The sequence below is a fragment of the Capsicum annuum genome, chromosome 6, assembly GCF_002878395.1.
Source record: "Capsicum annuum cultivar UCD-10X-F1 chromosome 6, UCD10Xv1.1, whole genome shotgun sequence".
Classification (NCBI taxonomy): Eukaryota; Viridiplantae; Streptophyta; class Magnoliopsida; order Solanales; family Solanaceae; genus Capsicum; species Capsicum annuum.
Genome location: NC_061116.1, coordinates 87,163,639 through 87,172,793, shown reverse-complemented (window position 1 = coordinate 87,172,793; position 9,155 = coordinate 87,163,639).

Genomic DNA, 9,155 nt, shown 5'->3' with positions numbered 1-9,155 from the left:
TCTTATTTATGGAGAAAAGGGATGGGCCTAGGTATATGTGTATTGATTATTAGTAGTTGAATAAGGTGATGGTTAAGAATAAGTATCCTCTTCCTCAAATTGATGATTTGTTCGATAACGTCAGGGTAGTTTGGTGTTTTTGAAGATTGATTTGAGGTTTGGGTATCACCAGTTGAGGATTAGAGCTTCGTTTACTCTAAAGATAACTTTTCAGACTCGATATGGTCATTATGAGCTCATGGTCATGCCCTTCAGGTTGACCAATGCCCCAGCTGCATTCATAGAGTTTATGAACTGGGTTTTTCGACCGTATCTTGACTCTTTTGTTATTGTATTTATAGATGATATCTTTATTTATTTCAAGAGTGAAGCTGATCATGAGGAGTATTTGAAGATTGTGCTTCAGAGATTGAGGGATGAGAAGTTGTATGCTAAGTTCTTCAAGTGTGAGTTTTGGTTGGAGTCTATTTATTTCTTGGATCATATGATAACTAAGGATGGTATTATGGTCAACTAGGCCAAAATTACAGTGGATCATTGAGGCTAGGTCTTCTTTGATAGAGCAACTTTAGGCTTATTAGTTTAATGATATTGGGTTGAGACTTGTTTGGGATAAGGTGTTGAATGGTGAGGCTAAGAAAGCCTCACTTAATTCAGATGGTGTTTTGAGGATTAGAGATGAGTTTGTGTGCTGAGAGTGGGTGATTGGAATAGATTGATTTTGGGGAGTCCCATTGTTCTAGGTATTCCATTAATCCAAGAATGACTAAGATGTAATATGATTTAAGGCAACACTATTAGTGGGGTGGTATGAGGAAGGATGTAGCAAATTTTATAGCTCGTTTCCTATGTTGCTAGAGGTGAATGATGAGTATTTTAGAAATAGCAATTTTCTCCAGTGTTAACCATTCTCGAGTAGAAATAGGAATGAATCACTAAGGAATTTGTGATTGGTTTTCTTCATATTTCTCATGGTTCTAGTAGTATTTGGATCATCGTGGATCGATTAACCAAAACTGCTTATTTTATTCTAATTTAGGGTTTTTCAATAGTGAGAGATTCGCCTGTATCTACATTCATGAGATAGTTCATCTTCATAGTGTGCCAGTGTTTATCATCTCAGATAGAGGTTCAATGTTTACATCTCGCCTTTGGAAGACTTTTCAAGAGGAATTGGGTACCCACGTTGATCTAAGCACAACTTTTTACACCCCCAACTGACAGTCAGTCGGGGCAGACTAATTAGGTTTTGGAGGATATGCTCCGTGCTTATGTGAAAAACTTTAGAGGTTATTAGGAGAAGCATCTAGCTTTAGCAGAGTTTGTGTATAATATATCTACCATTCTAGTATTGAGATGGATCCTTTCGAGGCTTTGTATGGCAGGTGTTGTCGCTTTCTAGTTGGTTGGTTTGAGGTTTTTGAGATTAGACCTCAAGGTACGGACTTTCTTCGTGAGTCCTTGGATAGAGTTTGAATCATTCAAGATAGACTCTGAGCGGCTCAAAGTAAACAGAAGTATTATGCGGATCATAGACTTCGTGCCTTGAGATTCAGTATGGGTTATCATGTCTTTCTTTGTTTTTTCCATGAAAGGTGTGATGATGTTTGGAAAAAGGGACAACCTTAGCCCCGAGTATATTGAACCTTTTGAGATCTTTTGGACTTTTGGGGATATAGCTTATGAGTTAGCATTGCCCCCAGATTTATCAACTATTCATCTAGTTTTTCATGTTTCTATGCTTCAGTGTTACATTTTAGATGAGTCTCATGTTATTCATTGGGATTTAGTTCAGTTAGACGAGCAGTTAACTTTTGTTGAGAAGACCATCTCTATTCTAGCCAAGGATGTTAGAGAGTTGCATTCCAGAGATATTCCAGTAGTTAAGGTCTAGTGGAGACATCGACCTGTACATGAGTTTACTTGAGTGGTTGAGTTTGATATGCATAGTAGTTTTGCCCATCTTTTCACTAATTCAGGTATTTCTATTTCTTTTAGTTTGAGTACGAACAATATTTTTAGTGGTGGATGATGTAATGATTTGATTTTTGGTGGATTTTGTGAATATTAATTTTTGTGTGATTTGACCATTTTACCCTTCCTTGTGGTTGCATTATGGTATTTCTGGGGTGTGGGATGGTTAGCACGGTTCCAATGTCTTTAGGTTTAATTTATGTGAGCTTGTGGTTTTTTGGTCTTAAAGTCTTATTAGTTGACTTCGGTTAACATCTTCTGATTGATGCATCTGATGGCAAAATGGACTACACCAGCATATCCAGAATGTTGACTTTAGGTTGGTAACGTAGTTGGTGTGATTTTATGGATTTTATATCTCATTTCAACTCTTAGTTTGGAAAGTTGAAAAATTAGGTTTGGGAGGTGAATTTTATGAAAATAATGTTTTTTTGAAAATCTAATATAGTGATTCAGTTCGAAGCACCAAATTTAGTAGGGTAGCATAGTTTAGTTGCCTAGTCGAGATTCCAAATGAATCCTGAGGTCTTGCGGAGACTTAAAATTCCAACTGGTGCACTTGCTTAAGAAATGCTTTGGTCGCTTAAGCGACTTAGCCTTTCAGCCAAAGTGTCTCTTAAGCGACACCAGCCTCACTTAAGAAATAGTCGTGTAAGTGATGGCCAGGTCGCTTAAGCGACACTGGCGTGCTAGATGCCTATCGCCTAAGCAATATCCAAGTCGCTTAAGCAATAAGGCAGGATTTGCTTAAGTGACGCTTGGTCTCTTAAGCGATAGCCATCAAAGCGACCAGATAGTGGCTTAAGCGATACCGATGAACTACACCCATTTTTTTAAGAGTCTTTCACCATTTTCAAGACATGGAGCTTGGGGTTTGAGATTTTGGGCATTTTCTTCTATAATTAATCTTGGGTAAGCTCCAAATCCCTATTTCAATTATTTTTCTTCAATTTTTATTATTTAAATCTTATTCAAACTCAAACTTTAAGGTAGAATTTGGGGATTTTGGCCTGAAAGATCCAAATTAACATTTTCTTCAATTCAACCCCTAATTTCAACCCATTCTTACTTGGGTTTTCTCCTATGGTTTCCTTTAATCTTAGGAGATATGTTTTGGATAAAAATGTTGATTTTTCCCTTCGTTTTCAAAAACCCATTTCGGGGATCCATTTGGGCAATATAGATATCATTGGCTTTATTTTGACGCGTAGATTCTATATTATGTTTTTTAATTGATTTAGGGTCCGTACGTGAGGTGAAAGCCCAGTGATAAAGGTTTATTTGTTTTGATTTGGGCATTTGAAGTAGGTTATAGTTTAATTATCTTCCTCGTATTGGGTAGTTTATAATAATGTAAAGCATGCTATGGCTATGGAGTTGTATCATGAAAAATGTGTTTAGGTGATTTATGTGCTCGTGTGGGGGCCTATGTCGATAATATTTGGTGGTTTTGAGATATTATTTGCTATGTATGATCGTGTAGGGTCTTGTATGATGCTGTTGGCCTAGTATTGATATATCTATATTTGGTTGCACTCTTTTTAATGGAAAAAAACCTAGATTTTAGGATTTATGTGGTATTAATGACCTTTTCTTTGCAAATTTCACTTGATGGTTTCTAGATTATATTGGATCATGGATGGTTGGTTGACTAGAGTATATTTTTGGCTCACATAGCTTTTATATTTTTTAGATATTGGAAATTCTCATTTTTGTCAGTTGTGAGCATTACATCCTTATATCATATTCATTCATGAAGCATTGGATCACTATAGAAATATTGGAATATTGACTTTTCTTAACAGAAAATATGACATCTTTAAAAATCCTCTACTGATGTATAAGTCGGAGAGTAATTATGGATATTGGTATTAGATATTGGTTGTATATGGGTTGATGAACACTCCATGGGTCCTACCTTGGGAGCATAACTAGATAGGTGTACATGGAGGCTGTGCAAATCATCATAATTCCATTTTATATATATTGTCCTTATTCTGTGTTGTGTTTTTATTCTTGATGTGTTATTCGCGTATCTGTATTCCCTTCCCCTACTTTTACATAGTATATGTGTATATTTGTGTTTTCATCTTGTATTAGTATTTATTTTAAGTGTATACAGTAGAACTTTTATGTAATACCCCAACCGTTTTGTAAGCCTAAATTCATCTTTTGAACAAATGGGAAAGAATTCTAAATGAATGATGTTTAAACCATGTTGTATTTCCCTAATTTCTACTTTCTATCAAGTGGATATTTGAATAAGCTTTTCGTCGATACCTATTTCATCAAAATCGGAGATCGAAGCAAGAAGTTATTACTATCTGAAGTCCCAGTCGAGAAACATCGTTATTTAGACCCTCAATGCATCGCGGAGATGAGCAATATCCCAATTTTCACTTTCCAGTGAGCCTCCACAATATTACCGCATCGCGCTAAGGCTCAATATCAGGATTGTCAAATTCCAATGCATCAACGTGATTCCACCACGTCGCGGTGCCCTTCCAGTTCATAACCAAAGTGGCAACACGATTTCACCGTGTTGCGCTACTGAGCCGCTTCTCAGTTATCAAAAACCAGTGAAGGACCGCAATCCTGGCGCGTTATGCCAGGGCCAAAAATCGGGCTCCCGTTTTAGAATTTGCTCAAGGGCATTTTGGTCTTTCCGCCCAGTTTGGCCCTCTATATATAGATTTAAGTAGAGAAGAGAAATCTATTCTTCTTCATTTCTGTTCCAAGAAATATCTAGAACTAGGGTTTCTCCCTTCCAAATCCAAACCAAATCTTCTCCAACAAATTCAATAATTTTTCCATAGATTTCACCAAGTTGTTCAACAATCAAGTTCTCCAAGTCAAAGGCATCAAGAAACTTAGCTCAAAAGTGTGAAGAAGAGTTTCCAATCAAGTGTTTTCATCTTAAAGTTATAATCCAAGGTATCTGGGATTTTGGACAAGAGTTATCCTTTCGTTCTTGTTCCCAAAGCTTTGATTTCTGTTATGGATTTATATTATTTTGTAAGTGGGTGTATACCCAAATTACTTCATCATAAGACTATGAGAATATAAATTGTTCAAACATTATTATACATGATTGTTTTACTATTCCCAAGTTATGACTTGATATTTAATATTGTAAATTTCATATTTCTACCATGATTTGATATTTCAAGTGCTTTCAAGATATGTATCAAGCCTTCAGCTTCCTTGTGACAAACTAGATTATTGAGTATATTGATTCATGAGATTGAGTTGTTACAATGAGTCTTGATATTTCCTCAAATTTATTGATGTTGTTATGATTTAATGAATTGATACATTTTGATATTGAGAAGGATTGATTTGATTTGAGTCGAGTTAGGAATCCACAAATTAATTATGATTTGATAAATAAGAAAGAGATTTGATTTGGTCTTCAGGATAGACCCTTGTGATGTTTGTGGTGGATTTCCTAATGCGTTCTGAGCTTGTTTCTGGGAGTAGCATTTAGCACCGAGCGGGAAATATGATATTTCCCTCAAAACTACATGCCACCATAGGATTGGTATTGATATTTGTGGGCCAGAGGCCGAGTATGAGATTGTGATTACTAAATTGAGGTTGTACTCCCTGGAAAGAGTACGACGCTCCCTCCAATGTGGGGTTCTCTCCTTAGAAGGATAAAATGTTGGACTCTATGTAGCTCACATGGTTTATGTCGGTTATAAGAACCTCTCATGTCAATAAGAGTTGAGTTTCTTGAATTACCGAGTCACTCCGAGTCTTGAGTTGAAGAGTTGAGTTGTTTATGATGATTTATGAGGTTTTTATCATATGATTTATTTACTATGAGATTATGAAAAGTATGTTTCAATTTAACTCAAGCCAAGTGAGCCATCATTGTACATATGCATATTTTCATAAAATTGATGATGATATTTACATTGTTTTATGCACCCCTACATACTCAGTACATTCCAAAGTGCTGACCCACATATTTTCCTATAGGCTATATTTTCTCGTAATGTAGGTTCAGGTACTCAGCCGCAGCCGCGTTAGCGATATTCGAGTACCTCAACGACGTTCCCTCAGTGATGAGTCCTCATGGTTCAAGGACCGCATCTATATTTTTGGTGATATCATTGTGTTGTTATGGCTTTCAGTATTGTCTGAGTCAGTTGGGGATTTGTCCCAATGACTCTTTAGTCTTGATTAATAGAGGCTTTGTCTGACTAGAGTATCAATATGTACAGAATGTCGGTATTTTGATTGAACAGGCCAGTATATCTTTCATTTTGAGTATGTCCATGATATGATATCCTTTCTTATTTTTCCATGACTATTATCAAAGTGAGTTAAAAAAGGAATGACAAGCTTAGAGGGTTAGCTTGAGGCCACATTTGGCCTTAAGTACCGTGTGACGTCTCGGGATAAGTTCTTGGGGTGTTACAAGCTTGGTATCATAGCCTAAGGTTTAAAGAGTCCTAGGGAGTCTGACAAGCCATGTTACGCCGAGTCTTGATCATCCATGTGTAGAGCGCCACATCTATGAGCAAGAGGCTACGGGACATTTTAGGAAAAGTCATTTCTTTCTTTCAAAAGTCTATCGTGCCTACGACTGTTTCTCTCCGCTATTAAATCATGCTCTCTTATAACAGAAAATGCCTCCTCGTCGAGCTTATAGAAACAACAAGAAACCTCAACCCATTGATCCCTTGAACGAGCATGTGTCTTATGCGGAATTTCAGGCAGCTTTTTAGGCGTTTGCCCAGGCAGTTACCTCCAATGCTCAAGCTAACGCCCAGGCTACTGTTCTGCCTTCACAAGAGAATAATTCTACTGCAGCTCGAGTTTGTCACTTTAAGCAGATGAATCTGCCTAAGTTCTATAGGTTGAAGGTAGGTGAAGACCCACAGATGTACTTTGATAAAGTGAGAAAGATCACCCAGATTATGCATGTGGTTGAGGAGGAGAGTGATGAATTAGTTGCCTATCAATTAAAAGATATTGCATATGACTGGGTTGAGATATGGGGGGAGAGTGGGGGGAGGATGTCGCTTACATGACATAGCAGTTATTCTAGGATGTGTTCTTGGATAGATTTTTTCCTCTTGAGATTAGGGAAGCAAAGATAGAGGAATTCATGAATTTGAGACAAGGCTCCATGACTGTTAAGGAGTATTGTCTTAGATTCAATCAGTTATCCTAATATGCTCCTAGTATGGTGGCTGACTCCAGGACAATCATGAGTAAGTTCGTGACCGGTGTGTCTAGTTACATTGTGAAAGAGTGTAGATCTGCTATGATTAATAGGGATATGGACCTTTCTCGGTTGATGATACATGCCCAACAGATTAAAGCTGATAAGGTAAAAGAGAGGGAGAGAGTAAGAGGGAATAAAAGAGATAGATTAGAGTAGTAAGGATTCGATTAATCTAGATTCCATAAAGGGAACCACCCTTATTTCTAGGGACGTCCATTTATGCCCGCACCTTCCTTAGTTAGTGTTATCACACCTAGAAGCAGGCAGGAGTAGGGGAACAGGCCTATCCTACCCAGGTCTCAGTAAAGTGTAGGTAATCGACCTCGTCCTCTTTCATGTGCCAAGTGTGATAGAGATTATTTTGGTGAGTGTTTTGTTGATCAAAGGGGTTACTTTAGTTATGGAAAGTTGGTCCACCAACTTAGATATTGTCCATATGCTAGACAAGGAAGTCAAGATGCTCATACCCAGAGTCAGGCTACCAGTGCCCCTGCTCCCGTAGTCCACCCAGTTCCTCCTCAGTGCGTGTCTTCTAGTACTACTGGCGGTTCATACCAGAATTGCTTCTATGCTATACCACCTCACCAAGAGAAGAAGGACTCTCCAGATGTTGTCACTGGTATGCTCTGTGTCATTCATTTTGATGTGTATATATTGATGGACCCTGGTTCAAGTTTCTCTTATGTGATACCTCAGGTTGCTGTAAATTTTAAGATTGACCCCGAACGGATTCCTGAGCCTATTCTGGTTTCTACTCTGGTAGGAGAATTTGCTATTGCTAAGCGAGTGTATAAGAAGTTTCCTGTCACTGTCCTTCATCAAGTCATATGTACTGATTTGATTAAGCTAGATATGGTTGATTTTGATGTCATTCTGGGTATGGATTGGCTTTACTCATGCTATGCATCTATAGATTGTCATACCCGAGTGGTCAAGTTTTAGTTTCCTGATGAGCCAGTCTTTGAGTGGTCCGAAAATTCTGTATCCCCTAAGAGTCGTTTCATATCTTACCTTAAGGCCATAAAATTGATATCCAAGGGTTCCATCTATCATTTGGTTTGAGTTAAAGACACAAAGTCTGAGACTCTGACTATACAATTTATCAGTGTTGTCAATGAAATTTTTGATTTTTTCCCAGAAGATCTCCCAGGGGTACCTTCTGATCGAGAGATGGAATTCGAGATTGATCTTCTTTTCAACACACAGCCTATTTCTATTCCTCTCTATCGTATAGCCCCCTAGAACTTAAGGAGTTGAAAGAGCAACTCAAAGATCTTCTTGATAAGGGTTTCATAAGGCCTAGTGTGTCTCCTTGGGGCGCACCCGTTCTGTTCATGTGAAAAAAGATGGTTCATTGCATATGTGCATTGATAATCATCAGCTCAACAAGGTCACAGTTAAAAACAAATATCCTCTTCCTAGAATTAATGACCTGTTTGATCAGCTAAAAGGTGCCAGTTATTTCTTGAAAATAAATTTGAGATCCGGTTATCACCAACTTAAGGTTAGAGAGTGTAATATTCCAAAGATGACTTTCCACACCCGTTATGGTCCTTTTGAGTTCCTGGTTATGTCTTTCGGGCTAACTAATGCCCCAGCAGCTTTTATGGACCTCATGAATTGGGTGTTCAAATAGTACTTGGATATGTTTGTTATTGTGTTCATAGATGATATTATTGTCTACTCCCAAAGTAAGAACGATCATGCAGATTATCTCCGAACTATCTTGCAAACCCTTAGAGGTCATCAGTTATTTGCCAAGTTTAGCAAGTGTGAATTTTAGCTAAGGTCGGTTGCCTTTTTGGGTCATATTGTTTCTTCTAAAGGTATTCAAGTTGATCCTCAAAAGGTAGAAGTTGTGAGGAATTTCCCTAGACCTATTTCCTCATCTGATATTAGGAGTTTCTTGGGTCTAGTTGGCTATTACCATCATTTTGTTAAA